Source organism: Podarcis pityusensis (genome assembly GCF_964106645.2).
Source record: "Podarcis pityusensis genome assembly, chromosome: 1".
Lineage (NCBI taxonomy): Eukaryota > Metazoa > Chordata > Lepidosauria > Squamata > Lacertidae > Podarcis > Podarcis pityusensis.
In genome coordinates this window covers 4025298-4044284 of record NC_138028.1, presented here as the reverse complement: position 1 = coordinate 4044284, position 18987 = coordinate 4025298, and positions in this window count along the sequence as shown.

The following is an 18987-nucleotide window of genomic DNA, read 5'->3' as shown; positions in this document are numbered from 1 at the left end:
CCTCCAGGCAGAGCGTCATCTTAGTGCCATTTAATGCAAATTACACGGTGAACATGGAATGGGCAACAATCAGATGCACAATAGGTATTATATCGAGAGCTTGTCTGCATCATGCATTTGTGGGAGGGAGGGAGGGAGGGACGTGGGTGATGCCGCCCCAATTTCAGCCATCAGGGATACAGGGAGGCACAGCCCTGGGGAGGTGATAAGTCATTAAGGCTACTTACACCTTGGGAGAAGGAAGATGGCGGCTGTAACAACTTCTCCTTCGTGAACCCTCCGGATTACAAACCTTTTATAGACTTTTATAGCCTTTTACTGCCGTTTTTATAGCTGTTTTGTTAGACTTTTAAATTATTTTACTTCTGTTAGAAGTTTTTAATCGTTTTTTTTACTTACACCTTGTTCCTCTCTTCCTCCCCTCCCAAGACCAGGTTCCTGGTTGCTCTCCTAATGTGCCCACCAGCCTTCGCATCCTGTGGTTTAACTTCAGATGAGTATATGACAAGATCTCTGAGCAGTTTGCAGGTGGTGCTCTAAAAGCCTCATGAAAAATACCAATAATAATAATAATAATAATTTATTATTTATACCCCCCCAGCTGGGTTTCCCCAGCCACTCTGGGTGGCTTCCAACAAAATATTAAAATACCATAATGCATCAAACATTAAAAGCTTCCCTGAACAGGCCTGCCTTCAGATGTCTTCTAAAAGTCTGGTAGTTGTTGTTCTCTTTGACATCTGGTGGGAGGGCATTCCACAGGGCAGGTGCCACCACCGAGAAGGCCCTCTGCCTGGTTCCCTGTAACTTGGCTTCTTGCAGTGAGGGAACTGCCAGAAGGCCCTCAGAGCTGGACCTCAGTGTCTGGGTTGAACGATGGGGGTGGAGACACTCCTTCAGATATACTGGGCCAAGGCCGTTTAGGCTTTAAAGGTCAGCACCAACACTTTGAATTGTGCTCGGAAGCATACTGGGAGCCAATGTAGGTCTTTCAGGACCGGAGTTATGTGGTCTTGGCGGCTGCTCCCAGTCACCAGTCTAGCTGCTGCATTCTGGATTAGTTGTAGTTTCCGGGTCACCTTCAAAGGTAGCCCCATGTAGAGCGCATTGCAGTAGTCCAAGTGGGAGATAACCAGAACATACACCACTCTGGCGAGGCAGTCCGCGGGCAGATAGGGTCTCGGCTTGCGTAAATATTAAGGCTGATAAATTTGAGGGCGCCTAGTGTTTGTCACTAGATCAGAATGGTCCATTTAGCCTCCACTCTCACAGCTCAGTTTTTGGAGACAGTCCAGGACAGCACTTACCCTTGATTCTTCTTGGGTCTCATGTAATATCTGTATGACATTTTACAGTTTTAGCTTTGACGTGTATTCTCCCAAAAGGTAAGTGATGCTAGGTCCAGTGTGATTGCAACTCACATGCCTTTAACCATACCCTCCAACATTTCGGGAGGGCAAATTGGGGCACCTCCACCCATTTGCTGCTGCTCACCTGTCCCCTCCCCCTCCCCCTCCCCCTCCCTCATACCTTCACCTACTGCCTCCTCCTCCACAGCTTCCGCTGTCGCTGCCTCAGTCAAAGCCGCCGTGGCCTCGAGCGAAGTTGCCAGCGCCTCAGACATACTTCTGGAAGTGCCGCAAAGGAAGGAGGAAGAAGAGGGGCGACACACTGGGACAAGGTAGGCTTTGCTTCCGTTTTTGGGCCCTGCGCTCCGGTGTGAACCAACAGACTCGTGCCACAGGGCAGGGTGACAAAGTGCCCGTCTTTTGGTCCCATGTTCTGGTGTGGCCAGAGCACAGGAGCTAAAACGGGACATCCAGGATTAGGATCAGAAGCTGGGGTGGCTTCTATCAATCCAGGATGTCCCGCTTAAAATAGGACAGTTGTGTGGTATGCTTTAAGTCATGCAATTTCAACTTTGCACAGCTGAAGGCTGGCTGGTTGAAACTGCAAAGTTGTAGGAATTATCACTGGGTGTGGAGCACACTCCTGCCTGCGGGCAGCCTCAGTTGTCTGAACATCTTGCCCTCTGTCTAACCTTTTGCGGTCTTAGTAGTCTGCCGTGCCTTGTCTGTGACCTTTGCCTCTTTCAAATAAGCATTGTGCAAGGGGAAAGTGAAGTGGTGGAAACAGGTGCCAAAATAACCTGTACCACCCCTCGATCTCAGGATTGGAAGATGTGTAAAGGTCATAGTCCAAAACATATCTGTCTGGTTTTGCATATTGTGCCAATAAAAGGAGCTTCTGCAGAGCTAGCTGGCAGCTTGATTTGTTAGGATATTTCCGTTCCACCTTAAAAGGGAGCAGGCTGTGAGTCACAGAGTCTGCGTATTTCCTGTTCACAGGATGTTTATGTTTTCGTTTTCTCTCTCTGTGTCATAGACACTAAAGCAGGCAGTCATGTTTTTCTGTGTTCTGATCAACGCTGAATAAACTTGTAAATAATGCTCTCCTGAGTGCAACTTTTGGCTGTGCTTTATCTGCTGATAGAGTGTGCATGAGCTCTGGAATGTGGCAAGATATTTTCTAGAAACTCATGTCGCTGCGTGCCTACGGGAGGTCGATGGATCGTCCGGCAGACAGCTTGGGGGCCTCGATGGACTTTATCTCCCTGGCAGTATCCCAGTTGTGTGGTATGCTTTAAGTCATGCAATTTCAACTTTGCACAGCTGAAGGCTGGCTGGTTGAAACTGCAAATTTGTAGGAATTATCACTGGGTGTGGAGCACACTCCTGCCTGCGGGCACCCTCAGTTGTCTGAACATCTTGCCCTCTGTCTAACCTTTTGCAGTCTTAGTAGTCTGCCGTGCCTTGTCTGTGACCCTTGTCTCTTTCAAATAAGCATTGTGCAAGGGGAAAGTGAAGTGGTGGAAACAGGTGCCAAAATAACCTGTACCACCCCTCGATCTCAGGATTGGAAGATGTGTAAAGGTCATAGTCCAAAACATATCTGTCTGGTTTTGCATATTGTGCCAATAAAAGGAGCTTCTGCAGAGCTAGCTGGCAGCTTGATTATGCACAGCTCACCTGATGATCAACACCCGACTCGTGCCTTCACTTCATCAATTAAATGCTTGCAAGGCAGAGACCTTTTCGCATCGGGCTTCCCAGCATGGAAAGAGCTTTCAAGCTTATTTACTGGGCAAGCCCTGCTCAGTGTTGTCTGAGTTCTTGTGAGAACTTAGACAGCTCTCTGTCTTGCTTGGGGGTAACAAGGACCTTTCAGGGTGGCAGTTCAGAAAAGGCAAGGATGCTCACTCAGGGGCAGGTCCAAGGGGGCAGCTCAAGTACACATTTTTTTTTGCATATATGTGCCACCCCCAGAACATAATGCCTGCACAGGATCCAATCCTACTGTATTTGTAGCTCCCCCTCCCTTTTATTGCCTTATTCCCTTTTTGTTCTATTTGTCCTTTTTGGTGGTTTGTAACTGCTTCCTCTACAAAATGAAATAAAGGCATATTTGATGATGAGCGGAACCCCTAATAAAAACAACATTAAAAACAAGTTGTGGGATGTAATCCACTGGGAGCAGTCAAGTACAACATTCCTTGTTTTGCTAGAGTGGACATGCAAGGGAATGGTTGGTCCAGCCAGTCAAAACTTCCTGTTCCTCCTGGCCTGGAGCATCCTTCCTTGCATGTGACTAGTGGGTGGGCGTGACCTTTCCAGACCTGGTAAAAGGACAAGCCATGCTGCCACTCTCCCTCTTTTCCATCTTCCTTTCATCCTGCAAACTTCCCAGACTGCTAACCCACATATGGGGTAAACCTGTTTGTATATACAGTGGTACCTTGGGTTACATACGCTTCAGGTTACAGACTCCGCTAACCCAGAAATATTACCTCCGGTTAAGAACTTTGCTTCAGGATAAGAACAGAAATCTTGCTCCGGCAGTGCAGCAGCAACAGGAGGCCCCATTAGCTAAAGTGGTGCTTCAGGTTAAGAACAGTTTCAGGTTAAGAACGGACCTCCGGAACGAATTAAGTACTTAACCCGAGGTGCCACTGTACTTGTAACTTTAAGCCTTAAGCCTGCCTTCAGGGATCACACACTGCTCTGCCTGATTGTGAATAAACTTTCTTTGCTCATGAATAAGACTGTGGCGTCTTTATTCTTTTAGGAGGGATTCAAAAGGGTCTTACCAGGAAAATATTAGAACACATTTAAATCTGGACAAGCCAGACTGAATTGCGTATTGTCTTAAGAAACTCACACGAGTTTGCAACCAGCTTTCTGTTGCTCAAGAAAGGGAATGCACTCTGCTAAGTGAAGAAACTTGCTAGCGCAAGTTGGGAAGGATATTAATAAACAATATATCCTCTCCTGCCACCCTCAACATTCCCACACAAGTCAGGAGGGCTACTCATGGTCATATAAGCTGCCTGCAAACAAATCAGAACAAATGGTCACTAAAGACCGGACATAGTCTAACTTCCGTGTAAGCAAACTGGGACGAATGCTCAATAAACGGATTGCCTAAGGTATCCTCTAGGTGAGTTGAATTCTGGGTCCAGGTGCCTCACTCCTCCGTTGCCCAGATCGTCTCATTCACACAACCACCTGCTTGTCTGCTTCATTCCCAGCCTGAGGGAGGAGGGCCACACTGCAATGACAAAAAAATTAATAATGGAGGTGTTTTCTTTTCTTGTCCCCGATCCCACATTTGGTCTGTTCCAGCAAGATGTTTCAGGGCCCACGGCCATCTGTCTGCTGACTTGTTTTAGAGAGATGCTACTGCCACCACTTGCATTCTTTGCTTATCGATGAATTGCCTGTTTACTTATCTCCTGGAAGGGAGGAAGGAGGCTAGATCCTGTCTCCCCCGCATAAGCATCACCTCTGAGCTGTGCCAGACCTGCAAAGGGAGGAAGGCTTCGCTCGCTCCTGCTCCCTTCCTTAAAATGAATCAAAGGGATGCTTCAGTTTGCTAAACCCCTAAAACACGCCAAGTGTGGCTGAATGGAACAAACGGTTCACTCACCCCGATATCCTGCGCTTGGCAGAGGTCACAAGATCTACTGGAAGGATGGTGGGCAAGGCTGTTCTCAGAACCATCTGAAGTTGCCGTCAAGGTTCAGGCTCTGGAATAAAGTTGGCGTCAAGGCTGCTTATGTAATTCTTCCTCCCTGATTTTATTCCCAAAGTGGCACGGATGTGTTTTCAGTCTTCCATTCTTTTGCTTTATTTATTTATTTATTTATTTAAGGGTTCCCCTTTAAGGACTTCTGTGCATGTACAGTAAGGTTACCAGATTTTTTTCAATGGATGTGGGGACACTTTAAATAAATAAATAAAATAAATAAATAAATAAATAAATAAATACTACACATTGAGGAGCAGCCCCATCCCAACTCCTACTTGCATGTAAGCAGGAGGGGGCAGGGATCCCTCAGCTGGGAAGGGAGGCTTCACACTGCCTTTCGGAGCAGCCCCATTCCAACTCCTACTTGCGTGCAAGCAGGAGGGGGCAGGGATCTCTCAGGCAGTGCGATGCCTCCCTTCCCATCAGACCAGCCCCAATCCCATTCCTACTTGTGTGCAAGCAGGAGGGGGCAGGGAGCCCTCAGCTGGGAAGGGAGGCTTCCCGTTGCCTGAGAGATCCCCGCCCTGCTCCTGCTTTCACACAAGTAGGAGTTGGGAGGCTGCTCCGATAGGCAGCATGAAGCCCCCCTTCACAGCTTAGTTGTGGGGGTCAGGGAAGGGGGAGGCAGCCCGGAAGCTGCATCTTCGAGCCCCTGCACCACCATCAGATGGGGACTTCCCAGCAGCTCCTGAAGCCAGCCAGAGCCAACTGCTCCGGGCTGCTGAGACTGCCGCTGCTGCGTTTCCCGGGGACATTAGATGAAATCCGGGGACGTTCCAGGGATGGAATTTGTTTGGGGACTTATTTGCAAATCCGGGGACTCTCCCTGGGAAATGGGGACATCTGGTAACCCTAATGTACAGTTTCCCATTCCTTGTGAGCCTGCCCTGAAGGCAGAGAATTGGGAATGAGGAGGAGGTATCAGGGAAGCGATACGATGGCCACCTTCCAATATCTGGAGGGCTGTCTCGTGGAAGATGGAGCAAGCTTGTTTTCTGTTGCTCCAAAGGGTACAACCTGAGCCAATGGGTTCAAATGACAAAGAAGGAGATTCCAATTAAACATTAGGAAGAACTTTCTGATGCCAAGAGCTGTTCAACAGTGGGATGAACTCTCCTTCCTTGGAGGTTTTTGGGTTTTTTAAAAGGTTTTTTTATTAACAATTTCAACATATCAAAATATCAAAACGTACCATATTCATTTTACTGTTGCTATGGCCATTGGCTAATGCGAATAAAGTTTTATCAACTCCCACGTAGCTCAGTGTCATTCCAGGTGGAAGGAACAAGTCATGCTCCTTGTGACTTTGTTTTGCTTGAATGCTGTTCAACATCTTTATCATAGTATTGGGGACAGGAATGGGGAATACACATGGCCTATCTAAAGAAGGCACAAAATTCATAGGAACTGCAAATGTTATAGAGGACAATGTCTTGGTTTTTTTTAGGGGAAAGGCTGTGGCTCAGGGGTAGAATATCTGCTTCGCAGGTTCAATCCCAGGCACTCCCAGATAGGATTAGGAGGGACCCCTGCCTGGAACCCTGGAAAACCACTGCTAATCAGTGTAGACAATATTTAGCTAGATTGATCAATGGTCTGATTCGGTATAAGGTTGATTCCCAAGTTTCTATTGAGGATTCATCCTGAGTCACTTGTGGAAGGTCCACGTGGCTTCCCGTTATGCTTCTGTTCATCCCATGCTTTTCAGTGCTGTTCCTGTCACTATCCTAAATGCAAAAAGCCCTTTAAAAAGAAGTGGATTCCCTGCTCCAGGGTGACAGAGGACATTGATCTGCTTTAATCACGCAAAGCTAAATTTCTGGTATGCTCTGGAATCCCTTCCACAGAATAGTGACAGTCTGGAGGCATCTTTAGACTAGTAGCTGTCATTCTCTCTCTCTCTCCAGGGAAGACCAGGAACTGTCAGTCGGTGCTGCAGGGCTGTGAATCAACAATAGGAAATTTGCTGCATCCTTCCCAAACAGCTCAAAGGATGCTTCGGAGGGGGAACCATGACTGCTATAAAACCAAACTTTGTTTTTAATAGAGAGATGCTCTGATTGGTTTGCAACATCTCCCCTGAGAGGTTGTGGACTCTCCTTCCTTGGAGGTTTTTAAGCAGATGTTGGATGGCCATCTGTTATGGATGCTTGAGCTGAGATTCCTGCATTGCAGCGGGTTGGACTAGATGACCCTCGGGGTCCCTTCCGATTCTACAATTCTGATTCCATGATTGACATATTCCAGCCTTTACCACCCTGGTGGCATCCAGATGTTTTTGGATTGCAGCTTCCATTAACCCACTTCCGACAGGAGCTGCAGTTCAAAAGATGTTAAATTATTTTTGTATGCCACAACTGCTGCTCGTATTTTGTTAGCTAAAAAGTGGAAAACCCAAGAATTACCGACGATAGAAGAATGGCAGATGAAGATGATGGATTTTTCGGAGCTAGCCGACCTAACCGGAAGAGTCCGCGACCAGAAGGAGGAGGAGTATCAGGAAAAGTGGATTAAATTTAATGATTATTTAGTTAAATATGTTCAGTTAAATTAACTGAAAACAGCTTGCGGATACCTAATTGGCTTAGGATTTTATTTATGTTAAGTGATGAATTAATATGTTTAATTCCATAATGTGAAGATTTACGGATGTTAATGTTTAAGTTAAATTTCATAAGAATTGTGATTTGGAAAACCGTTAAAAAGACATGCAATGAAATTCAACCAAGGGGAAGCGAGGAAGTCACTTAACAAAGTTAATAAGTGTGATTTTCAATATGGTTTTAATTTTTGTTTGTTTGTCTTGGGTGTTTGCTTGTTTATAAAATTGTGAAAACCAATAAAAAAAACTTGAAGGGGAAAAAAACCAAAACATCTGGGTGGCACCAGGTTGGCAAAGGATGACATAGTCAAGCCAGGCAAAAACACTCTGGGTGTGAAGTAGAGCCCATGAAGGGGCGTGGCTTGAGGAGAGGGGCGTGGCTTTGGAAGAGGTTCTGGGGGCCAGAGAGAGAGGCCTGGAGAGCTGCCTTTGGCCCCAAGGCCTGTTCCACCCCTGCTCTGTTATTCGTTGGAGAGAGAGCAGGGGGGACGAAAGGAGAGGTAGGGGAATTGAGGCTTACAGATCTCCCTTCCTTTCAATTCTGGCTGCAAATGACTTCGCAACTGCTCTCCCACACGCTCTCAGTATGGATTCTAGCAAGTCATCTCCCACCCACATGGAGTGCATCATTTTAAATCTGGAGAAGAGTGTGTGCGTGTGTAAGAAATGACTGAAAAGGCATTCTTTGGGAGATGAAGTTGGCACGCAACTCACGAAAACAAGAGGGCACTAATTTGGCCCGTCTTCCACTGGTCTTGGTGGCTGCTGGCATCAAGTTTCTTCAGATCCCAGAACAATCCAAGAGGTATTAATTATTATTATTTCATATACATTTTTATTAGTTTTTTAAACATATCATTTCCAACAATTGTATAACATAACTTCTTATCTTATACAATATTGTAGACTTCTGTCAACACCTCTGATGATTTTCCGTTCTTTACCACTTATTCTGCATTTCTTAATTTCTCTATTACTCTTAATTATCATTAACTAATAATTCTCCTCATAGTCTTTCTTCCAATATTACAAATAATCATCCTTACAAAACTTCTTGCAATCCTACTAGCGTAATCTGTCCATTACAATTACTTTTCAAATAGTTCGTAAAGTTACTCCAGTCTTCTAAGAATCTCTGGTCCCGCAGGTTTCAAATCCTTCCTGTTAATTTATCCAGTTCTGCATAGTCCATCAATTTCATCCGCCATGCTTCTTTCATCGGTAATTCTTCTTGCTTCCATTTTTGTGCCAATAATATTCTTGCTGCCGCCAAGAGGTATTAATTAATATGGATTCCATGCGTGATTAATTTGATAATTAAGAACCTAGGAAGAGCTTGCGGCTGGACCAGACCAATGGTCCGTCTAGACCAGCATCCTTTTCTCCCAGTGGCCAACTAGAGGACTCTTTGGGAAACCAGCAAGCTGGATCTGAGCACAGGAACACTCTCTCCTCCTGTGCTTTCCAGAAATTGGTATTCAGAAGCAAGGCTGCCTTTGACCGCGGAGGCAGAGCAGAGCTGTCACGGCTAGCAGTCATTGATAGCCCTCCTCTGATTCTCATAAAGCAACAAAAGCAGAAACAGTGTGTGTGTGTAGCCCAAGCCAGGAACAGGTTAGATCTCTGCAGGAAATACTGTTGTTCTGCAGTTGTTGGCAGTTGTGGCCAAACACATGTAACCATTTATTAGGTATTTCTGTTTTTTAAACTGATGTAATCGTATTGATAGCATCTTAAAAAGCAGAGACATCACCTTGCCAACAAAGGTCCGTATAGTTAAAGGCATGGTTTTCCCAGTAGTGATGTATGGAAGTGAGAGCTGGACCATAAAGAAGGCTGATTGCCGAAGAATGGATGCTTTTGAATTATGGTGCTGGAGGAGACTCTTGAGAGTCCCATGGACTGCAAGAAGATTCAACCTCTCCATTTTGAAGGAAATCAGCCCTGAGTGCTCACCAGAAGGACGAGATCCTGAAGCTGAGGCTCCAATACTTTGGCCACCTCATGAGAAGAGAAGATTCCCTGGAAAAGACCCTGATGTTGGGAAAGATGGAGGGCACAAGGAGAAGGGGACGACAGAGGATGAGATGGTGGGATAGTGTTCTCAAAGCTACCAGCATGAGTTTGACCAAACTGCGGGAGGCAGTGGAAGACAGGAGTGCCTGGCATGCTCTGGTCCAGGGGGTCACGAAGAGTCGGACATGACTAAACGACTAAACAGCAACAATCGTATTGATGACTTTTACGTGGTTCGCTGCATATATGGAATACAGTGGTACCTCGGGTAACAGAGGCTTCAGGTTACAGGCTCCGCTAACCCAGAAATAGTACCTCGGGTTAAGAACTTTGCTTCAGGATGAGATCAGAAATTGCGCGGCGGTGGCAGCGGGAGGTCCCATTAGCTAAAGTGGTGCTTCAGGTTAAGAACAGTTTCATGTTAAGAACGGATCTCCAGAATGAATTAAGTTCTTAACCCGAGGGACCCCAAGGGTCATCTAGTTCAAACCTCTGCGAAGAAGGAATGGTAAATGACCACTGGTTAAGTCCAGTTAAAGGCAACTATGGGGTTGCGGCGCTCAACTTGCTTCTCAGGCCGAGGGAGCCGGCGTTTGTCCACAGACAGCTTTCCGGGCCAAGTGGCCAGCAGGACTAAACTGCTTCTGGTGCAACGGAACACCGTGACGGAAACCAGAGCGCACGGAAATGCTGTTTACCTTCCCACCGCAACAGTACCTATTTATCTACTTGCACTGGCGTGCTTTCGAACTGCTAGGTTGGCAGGAGCTGGGACAGAGCAACAGGAGCTCATTCTGTCACAGAGATTCAAACCCCCGACCTTCTGATCAGCAAGCCCAAGAGGCTCAGTGGTTTGGACCACAGCACTACCCGCACCCATATGCAAATAAAAGAAACAAAAGCTACCTAGTGTCTGCCTATCTCCAATTTACTCTATCCCATTTACTTTACTAGTTGGACATGGATGCAACTTCTTTCTTACTCTGGGCTGAGTGCCTCCCTGTGCTTACATTGAGTGGGAGCCAGGATACTAGTTTGTGCAAGGGGGAGCATTCCAAAATGGCACCCACCCCTCCCAGTCTGAGTGGTGCAGCCCACTCTGCCAGCTCTGCTAAATATTGTACCTGCAAAAGGGTTTGGCTTTGTTACATAAGGGACCATAGAAAAACATGGTCTTCCACCTGAAGACCATTCTACTGACTCTACCACCTTATTCTACTGCACATGTAGACCAGTGAGTGTTTGAACCAGAGTTTCTATGGATCTAGAAAATGTCATCCTGAACAGGTCCCTAACTGGGAACATGAGAATGCAAACATTTTCTTAAGGGAGCATCAAGTATAGACTGTACGTGCGGATTCGGGAAGCACACATTGTTCGGGATTCCTGCGTTTTGTGCATAAAGCTGAAGGCGGCTGCTACACATGGATTTGCCTTCCTGACCTAGAAATCCCCCTCCATCCCATTAAACGTTCCAAATCCATGTTGGAAATGTAAAACTTGTTTTGTAAAAAAAACTAGGTCAGGTATTTTAATATTTTTCATTCATTCCGATTACGTTGGTAAATGGATGTTGGAAGTCAAAGCATTGATAATTCATCATGCAGCGTGTTAAGGCTAAACGGGAGATTTAAGCCTCATATTTTTCAAAATACTTTTTCTAATCTTAGGAGGCTTCCAATGGATGCGGTGGGGGAGGCGAGAGCATCTGTCTCGCTTTTGTTTATTAATCTGGAGCAAAGCAACTCCACAGCAAACTGAAAACTTAGTCTAGTTTTATGCACAGGAATCAGAAGCGGTATTTACTTTATTTCCTGTTTCCTGTATTGACATAAGAACATGGTAAAGATAAAGGACCCTATAACAGTTAAGTCCAGTCGAGGGCTACTATGGGGTTGTGGTGCTCCTCTCGCTTACAGGCCGAGGGAGCCAGCGTTGTCCACAGACAGCTTTCCGGGTCATGTGGCCAGCAGGACTAAACTGCTTCTGGCGCAACGGGACACCACGACGGAAACCAGAGCGCATGGAAATGCCGTTTACCTTCCCACCGCGGTGGTACCTATTTATCTACTTGCACTGGTGTGCTTTCAAACTGCTAGGTTGGCAGGAGCTGGGACAGAGCAATGGGAGCTCACCCCGTTGCGGGGATTCGAACTGCTGACCTTAGTGGTTTAGACCACAGCACCACCTGTGTCCCTATAAGAACATGAGACCATAAGAAGAGCATCTGCTGGATCAGGCCAGTGACCCATCTAGTCCAGCATCCTGTTCTTGTTGGCATCCTTCGGGGGCCGAGATGCCAGCTGGCTAGCCCCCAGCTGGATCATGCCCTTCCAGTGACAACCCCCCGATCTCTGGTGCAACGTAAATCAGCGACTCAGACTTCAAAAGTCTGAGCACGCTATATCAGCAGAGCGTGCTGCACAAACAGAAGACACGCCGAGGCTTGTGGAAACATGTTGTTGTTGTTTAGTCGTTTAGTCGTGTCCGACTCTTCGTGACCCCCTGGACCAGAGGACGCCAGGCACTCCTGTCTTCCACTGCTTCCCACAGTTTGGTCAAACTCATGCTGGTAGCTTCGAGAACACTGTCCCACCATCTCGTCCTCTGTCATCCCCTTCTCAGGGCTGATTTCCTTCAGAATGAAGAGGTTTGATCTTCTTGCAGTCCATGGGACTCTCAAGAGTCTCCTCCAGCACCATAATTCAAAAGCATCCATTCTTCAGCGATCAGCCTTCTTTATGGTCCAACTCTCACTTCCATACATCACTACTTGGAAAACCATAGCTTTAACTATACGGACCTTTGTTGGCAAGGTGATGTCTCTGCTTTTTAAGATGCTGTCTAGGTTTGCCATCGCCTTTCTCCCAAGAACCAGGCATCTTTTAATTTTGTGACTGCTGTCACCATCTGCAGTGATCATGGAGCCCAAGAAAGTAAAATCTCTCACTGCCTCCATTTCTTCCCCTTCTATTTGCCAGGAGGTCATGATCTTTGTTTTTTTGATGTTGAGCTTCAAACCACATTTTGCGCTCTCCTCTTTCACCCTCATTAAAAGGTTCTTTAATTCCTCCTCACTTTCTGCCATCATGGTTGCGTCATCTGCATATCTGAGGTTGTTGATATTTCTTCCGGCAATCTTGATTCCAGAAACATACCAACAGCTAAGGATTTATTAAGAATTTATTAAAGAAACATGTCGTCTCCCTTTCTTCTCCTTGAGAGAGAATCAAAAGCAAAAGCTATACACAAAACGGAAGTTCCCAGCAGACTGTGCTGGAACGTAAACAGACATGTGACATGCAACAGTTCCATGTCTGTAACTAAAGGTGGAATGGAATTTCCCAACAGTTCTTACTATGGGCAATCAGATACCCGAAAGGGAAGCATGCACACAGGACCTTAAGCAATGGCCCTCTTCCCTCCGGTGGCTTCCAGCAACTGGTATTCAGAAGTTTGGCAGATTTTTAAACAAGAAAACCCTTTCCGCACCATTGTAGGGTATTGAAATTCCCCATGCCTACGTCTTTCGTCTGACATGTGCACAAAAGCATCCCACCTTGTGCAAATGATCAGTCTACGGGTTTTCCAGCAAGAGAACACTTTAGTTTAGAGACCCCTCGCCAACTCCCCTTTTTATTGCCTCTATTCATTCCACCAATGAAAATGAGGAGTTCCTTTGCACTTCCTGGGGACGTGACAGGCAACTCAGTCGCACCAAAGGACCTTGCTGTCTGCTGCTGATTATGTCGCAAGAGAACTTGCGCACTGGCTTCCCCCATGGACTGATAGGCAGGTCCCCTGAGGGGCTTGCAATGTGGAGTCTGACCCAAGTCAAGACATGGAAGCTGTTTTCAGAGGCCTCTCATGGCAGCTCTAATGGAAATCTAACATTTTAAAACCTCAAATCCTCATTTTGTTTTACGGGACCGCCTCTCCTGGTATGTCCCACGGAGGACCTTACAGTCTTCAAATAAAAACATCTTGGAGATCCCGGGCCACAGGGAGGTTAGGCTGGCCTCAACCAGAGCCAGGGCTTTTTTGGCTGCGGCCCCGATCTGGTGGAACACTCTGTCACAAGAGACCAGGGCCCTGCGGGACTTGACATCTTTCTGCAGGGCCTGCAAGACAGAGCTGTTGAACCAGACCTTTGGGCAAGGCGCAGTCTGACCACCTCTTTCTGTAATCCTCATAGCACTCTAGCCCAATGGTTGCTATTAATTTGATTTTGAATTGATTTTAGAATGAATTGATTTTAGAATGTATTTCAATTAATTGATTGTGATTTTATGTAAACTGTGTTATTTTTACTGTTGTTAGCTGCTCTGAGCCCAGCTTTGGCTGGGGAGGGTGGGATATAAATAAAATTTTATTATTATTATTATTATTATTATTATTATTATTATTATTATTTTAAATCTCACTCAGGAGGTTGTCAACTGTCCTTCCTTGGAGGTTTTTAAGCAGAGCCTGGTGGCCATCTGTCATGGATGCCTTAATTGAGATTCCTGAATTGCAAGGGGTTGGACTAGACCACAGCACCACCCATGTCCCTTTTATTACCTTACACGTCCACTGTTGTTGTTGTTTAGTCGTTTAGTCGTGTCCGACTCTTTGTGACCCCCTGGACCAGAGCACGCCAGGCTCCTGCAGTTTGGTCAAACTCATGCTGGTAGCTTCGAGAACACTGCCCCACCATCTCGTCCTCTGTCGTCCCCTTCTCCTTGTGCCCTCCATCTTTCCCAACATCAGGGTCTTTTCCAGGGAGTCTTCTCTTCTCAGGAGGTGGCCAAAGTCTTGGAGCCTCAGCTTCACGATCTGTCCTTCCGGTGAGCACTCAGGGCTGATTTCCTTAAGAATGGAGAGGTTGGACCTTTTTACAGTCCGTGGGACTCTCAAGAGTCTCCTCCAGCACCATAATTCAAAAGCATCCATTCTTTGGCGATCAGCCTTCTTTATGGTCCAGCTCTCACTTCCATACATCACGACTGGGAAAACCATAGCTTGAACTATCTGGACCTTTGACGGCAAGGTGATGCCTCTGCTTTTAAAGATGCTTAAACGTCCACTACATATGATAAAAGGTGCCTACAGTTCTAAGATTCTAGGTACAGTGGTACCTCGGGTTAAGAACTTAATTCGTTGTGGAGGTCCGTTCTTAACCTGAAACTGTTCTTAACCTGAAGCACCACTTTAGCTAATGGGGCCTCCCGCTGCCGCCGCACAGCCGCTGTGCAATTTCTGTTCTCATCCTGAAGCAAAGTTCTTAACCTGAGGTACTATTTCTGGGTTAGCAGAGTCTGTAACCTGAAGCGTCTGTAACCCGAGGTACCACTGTACTGCAGTGTGAAAGGATCATTAGAAAATGGGACAGGAGTACAGGCAGTATTACCAGAAAAACTAGTGCCAAACCCCTCACATCTGAATGCCCCTTAGATGTTTATTGAGGGTAGGGACAGCTTGCCTCCCATAAAAGATGTTGAGATCTGCTGTCTGGAGCCCTTGTCTTTCGTGGCCCATAAATGTCCTGCTGGGATAACAAGCCATCCTGGGGACGCAGGATGAAGCCAGGGGGTGGGTGGGGGGGAGACACGTGAGGCCCTCTTTTTCTCCTGCAAGTCTTTGCCTTGGAAACGGGCATGTTTTATAGGCTGCTCCAAGGCAGTCTCTGAAGCCTTTTGTGGTGCCTCTGCTGCCATGGCAACCTCTACAGATTCTGGTCACGGTGTCAGCCTCTCTCCCGGCCACCAAAAAAACCTTATCTAAATCAACTGCCGCTCCACAAGGCAGGCGTGAACAGAGCTGTGTGTGTTTGTACGAGGGGGGGTGTTGCCTTCGAGTGCTCCTGCTCAAGCCCAGAGAATGCATTGGGGGTTATGGCTCCTTCGAAGGGGTCAGGAACAGCTTCCTGGTGATGAGAGGGCTCTGGCGATGGACGCTCCTCCTCCTGGGATCTCTATCACACAAATGTGCAGGTACCACAGGGAGGAAGAGGTCAGGACTCTGGCTGACTGATCTGGGCTTTAAAAGCAGCTGCATCTTCCCCCCATCCCCCACCACCCAAAGCAAATACCGTATATTTTGCTCTATAAGACTCACTTTCCCCCTCCTAAAAAGTAAGGGGAAATGTGTGTGCGTCTTATGGAGCGAATGCAGGCTGCGCAGCTATCCCAGAAGCCAGAACAGCAAGAGGGATCGCTGTTTTCGCTGCGCAGCGATCCCTCTTGTTGTTCTGGCTTCTGAGATTCAGAATATTTTTTCCCTTGTTTTCCTCCTCCAAAAACTAGGTGCGTCTTGTGGTCTGGTGCGTCTTATAGAGCGAAAAATATGGTAATATGCCCGTTACATGCCACCCCAATCTCAGAGCTGTGAGGGAGTCCAGGTTCTGGGCAGTTACCCTGCTGTGGTTTCCTCGGAAGGTCAATGGAGACCGTGGTGTCTTTAGGATAAATGATTTTATAAGGGTACCATTCCTTAGTTGTAGCTCTTACAACCCAACTCATTCTTTTGGGATGCTGATGAGGACACTTAAATTCATCCGCAGAATCATCCTCCATTTGATTCTAAACCTCACTGGGTACAGGACCTCATGAATTGGGTGGGACTCAGGGCATCATCCAGACTGACCCCCCTCTAAACCCACAACATGCCCCCCCCCACACACTTTGCAAAGACTCCTCTTTGCCAGCCCCTGTGAAAACACAAAACCAACCTTTCTCCTTTGCTGGATACCTTACAAATGATCCTAAGAAGCTGCCTAATTCAGACTGGAGAAACACAGAAGACCCTTGTAATTTCGAGGAGTTAGATCAGGGCTCAGCAAACCTTTTCAGCAGGGGGCCGGTCCACTGTCCCTCAGACCTTGTGGGGGGCCGGACTATATTTTTTTTTGGGGGGGGGGAATGAACGAATTCCTATGCCCCACAAATAACCCAGAGATGCATTTTAAATACAAGCACACATTCTACTCGTGTAAAAACACGCTGATTCCCGGACTGACTGTGGGCCGGATTTAGAAGATGATTGGGCTGGATCCAGCTCCCGGGCCTTAGTTTGCCTACCCATGAGTTAGATTACATGTCTCTTTCCCTTTACATCCCCAGTTTAAAGTTTGCTGATTCATGCAGGTATAACTTGTTTTCCACACACCTGTGTCAGGAGTTTCCTGGGTCTCCTGTGTTCTAAGTGCTGATTGGCTAGTGGGGAGGATACCCAGTTGCAGTGAATTGGGTTGGAGACTCTCAGCTGCTCCGCATTCCTGTTGAGTCACACCCGGTGTCCCGGGCTGATCATGAGTGATGCCTGCTAACCAGGTGCAGTCAATCAAGTCAATCAAAGTTGGCTATAAAAGCTGTCGGTTGAAGGGGCTCAGAGAGCATCTTCACAGGCCAAGGTACCAGGTGCTGTGAGACTGTTGGCCGGGGTCTCTCTCTTGCTGCTCTACCTGGAGCTCCGGGCAGCTGAAGGGGAGATTGTGTGTGTGACTTCTGTCAGGTATGCTATAATTTGTGTTTTAATAATAATAATAATAATTTATTTATATCCTGCCCTCCCCAGCCAAAGCCGGGCTCAGAGCGGCTAACAACAATAAAAGTAACACAGCATTCTAAAATCAATTCATTCTAAAATCAATTCAAAATCAAATTAATGGCAACCATTGGGCTGGAGTTCTCTGAGGATTACCAAAGGAGGAGGTCAGACTGTGCCTTGGCCAAAGGCCTGGTGGAACAGCTCTGTATGCCTGTATGTTTTGTATGCCTGCTGCTGTCTGTTAACCTTACGCAAATAAAGCATTACTTATTCTTCATCTACTGGTGTGCCTATTGACTCCAGATCCGGAAAGAACCCTGCCCTTGGCAGAATAATTGGTCTATCCAGTTCAGTGTTGTCTACACTGGCTGGCAGCTCTCCAGGGTTTTAGGCAGGGCTCATTCCCAGCCCTAGCTGGAGATATTAGGGACTGGACATGGCACCTTCTGAATGCTCTACCACTGACCTATGGGTTGTGTTTTATATATCTACTAGTAGTCAGCAATCACCTAAGACAGGGTTACCCAAACTCCCCATCATCCCTAGCTAGCAGGAGCAGAGGTTAGGGATGATGGGAATTGTAGTCCAAAAACAGCTGGAGACCCAATTTTGGGAAACCCCGGTTTAAGGTCATCCATAGTCCTTTAGCTATTGAGGTGCTGATTGATGAAATATGCCGTTAAAGGTAGAGGGACCCCTGACCATGAGGTCCAGTCAGGGATGACTCTGGGGTTGCGGCGCTCATCTCGCTTTATTGGCCAAGGGAGCCGGCGTACAGCTTCCGGGTCATGTGGCCAGCATGACTAAGCTGCTTCTGGCAAACCAGAGCAGCGCACGGAAACGCCGTTTACCTTCCCGCCGGAGCGCTACCTATTCATCTACTTGCACTTTGACGTGCTTTTGAACTGCTAGGTTGGCAGGAGCTGGGACTGAGCAATGGGAGCTCACCCCGTCGCGGGGATTCGAACCGCCAACCTTCTGATCGGCAAGTCCTAGGCTCTGTGGTTTAACCCACAGCGCCACCCGCGTCCCTTATGCTATCTGTTAAACTTACGCAAATAAAGCATTACTTACTCTTCATTCACTGGTGTGCTTATTGACTCCAGATCTGGAAAGAACCCTGCCCTTGGCAGAATAGTTGGTCCATCCAGTTCAGTGTTGTCTACACTGGCTGGCAGTCGCTCGCCAGGGTTTTAGGCAGGGCTCATTCCCAGCCCCAGATGGAGATGTTGGGGACTGGACATGGCACCTTCTGAATGCTCTACCACTGATCTACAGCCCTTTCCATGGAAGGGTTGTGTTTTTTATACCTACTAAAGGTAAAGGTACCCCTGACCGTTAGGTCCAGTCGCAGACGATTCTGGGGTTGTGTGCTCATTTCACTCTATAGGCCGAGGGAGCTGGCATTTGTCCGCAGACAGCTTCCAGGTCATGTGGCCAGCATGACTAAGCCGCTTCTGGGGAACCAGAGCAGCACACGGAAACGCCGTTTACTCTCCCGCCACAGTGGTACCTATTTATCTACTTGCACTTTGACATGCTTTAAAACTGCTAGGTTGGCAGGAGCAGGGACCGAGCAACGGGAGCTCACCCCGTTGCAGGGATTCGAACCACCGACCTTCTGATTGGCAAGCCCTAGTAGTCAGCAGTCACCTAAGGCAGGGTTACCCAAACTCCCCATCATCCCTAGCTAGCAGGACCAGTGGTCAGGGATGATGTGAATTGTAGTCCAAAAAGAGCTGGAGACCCAA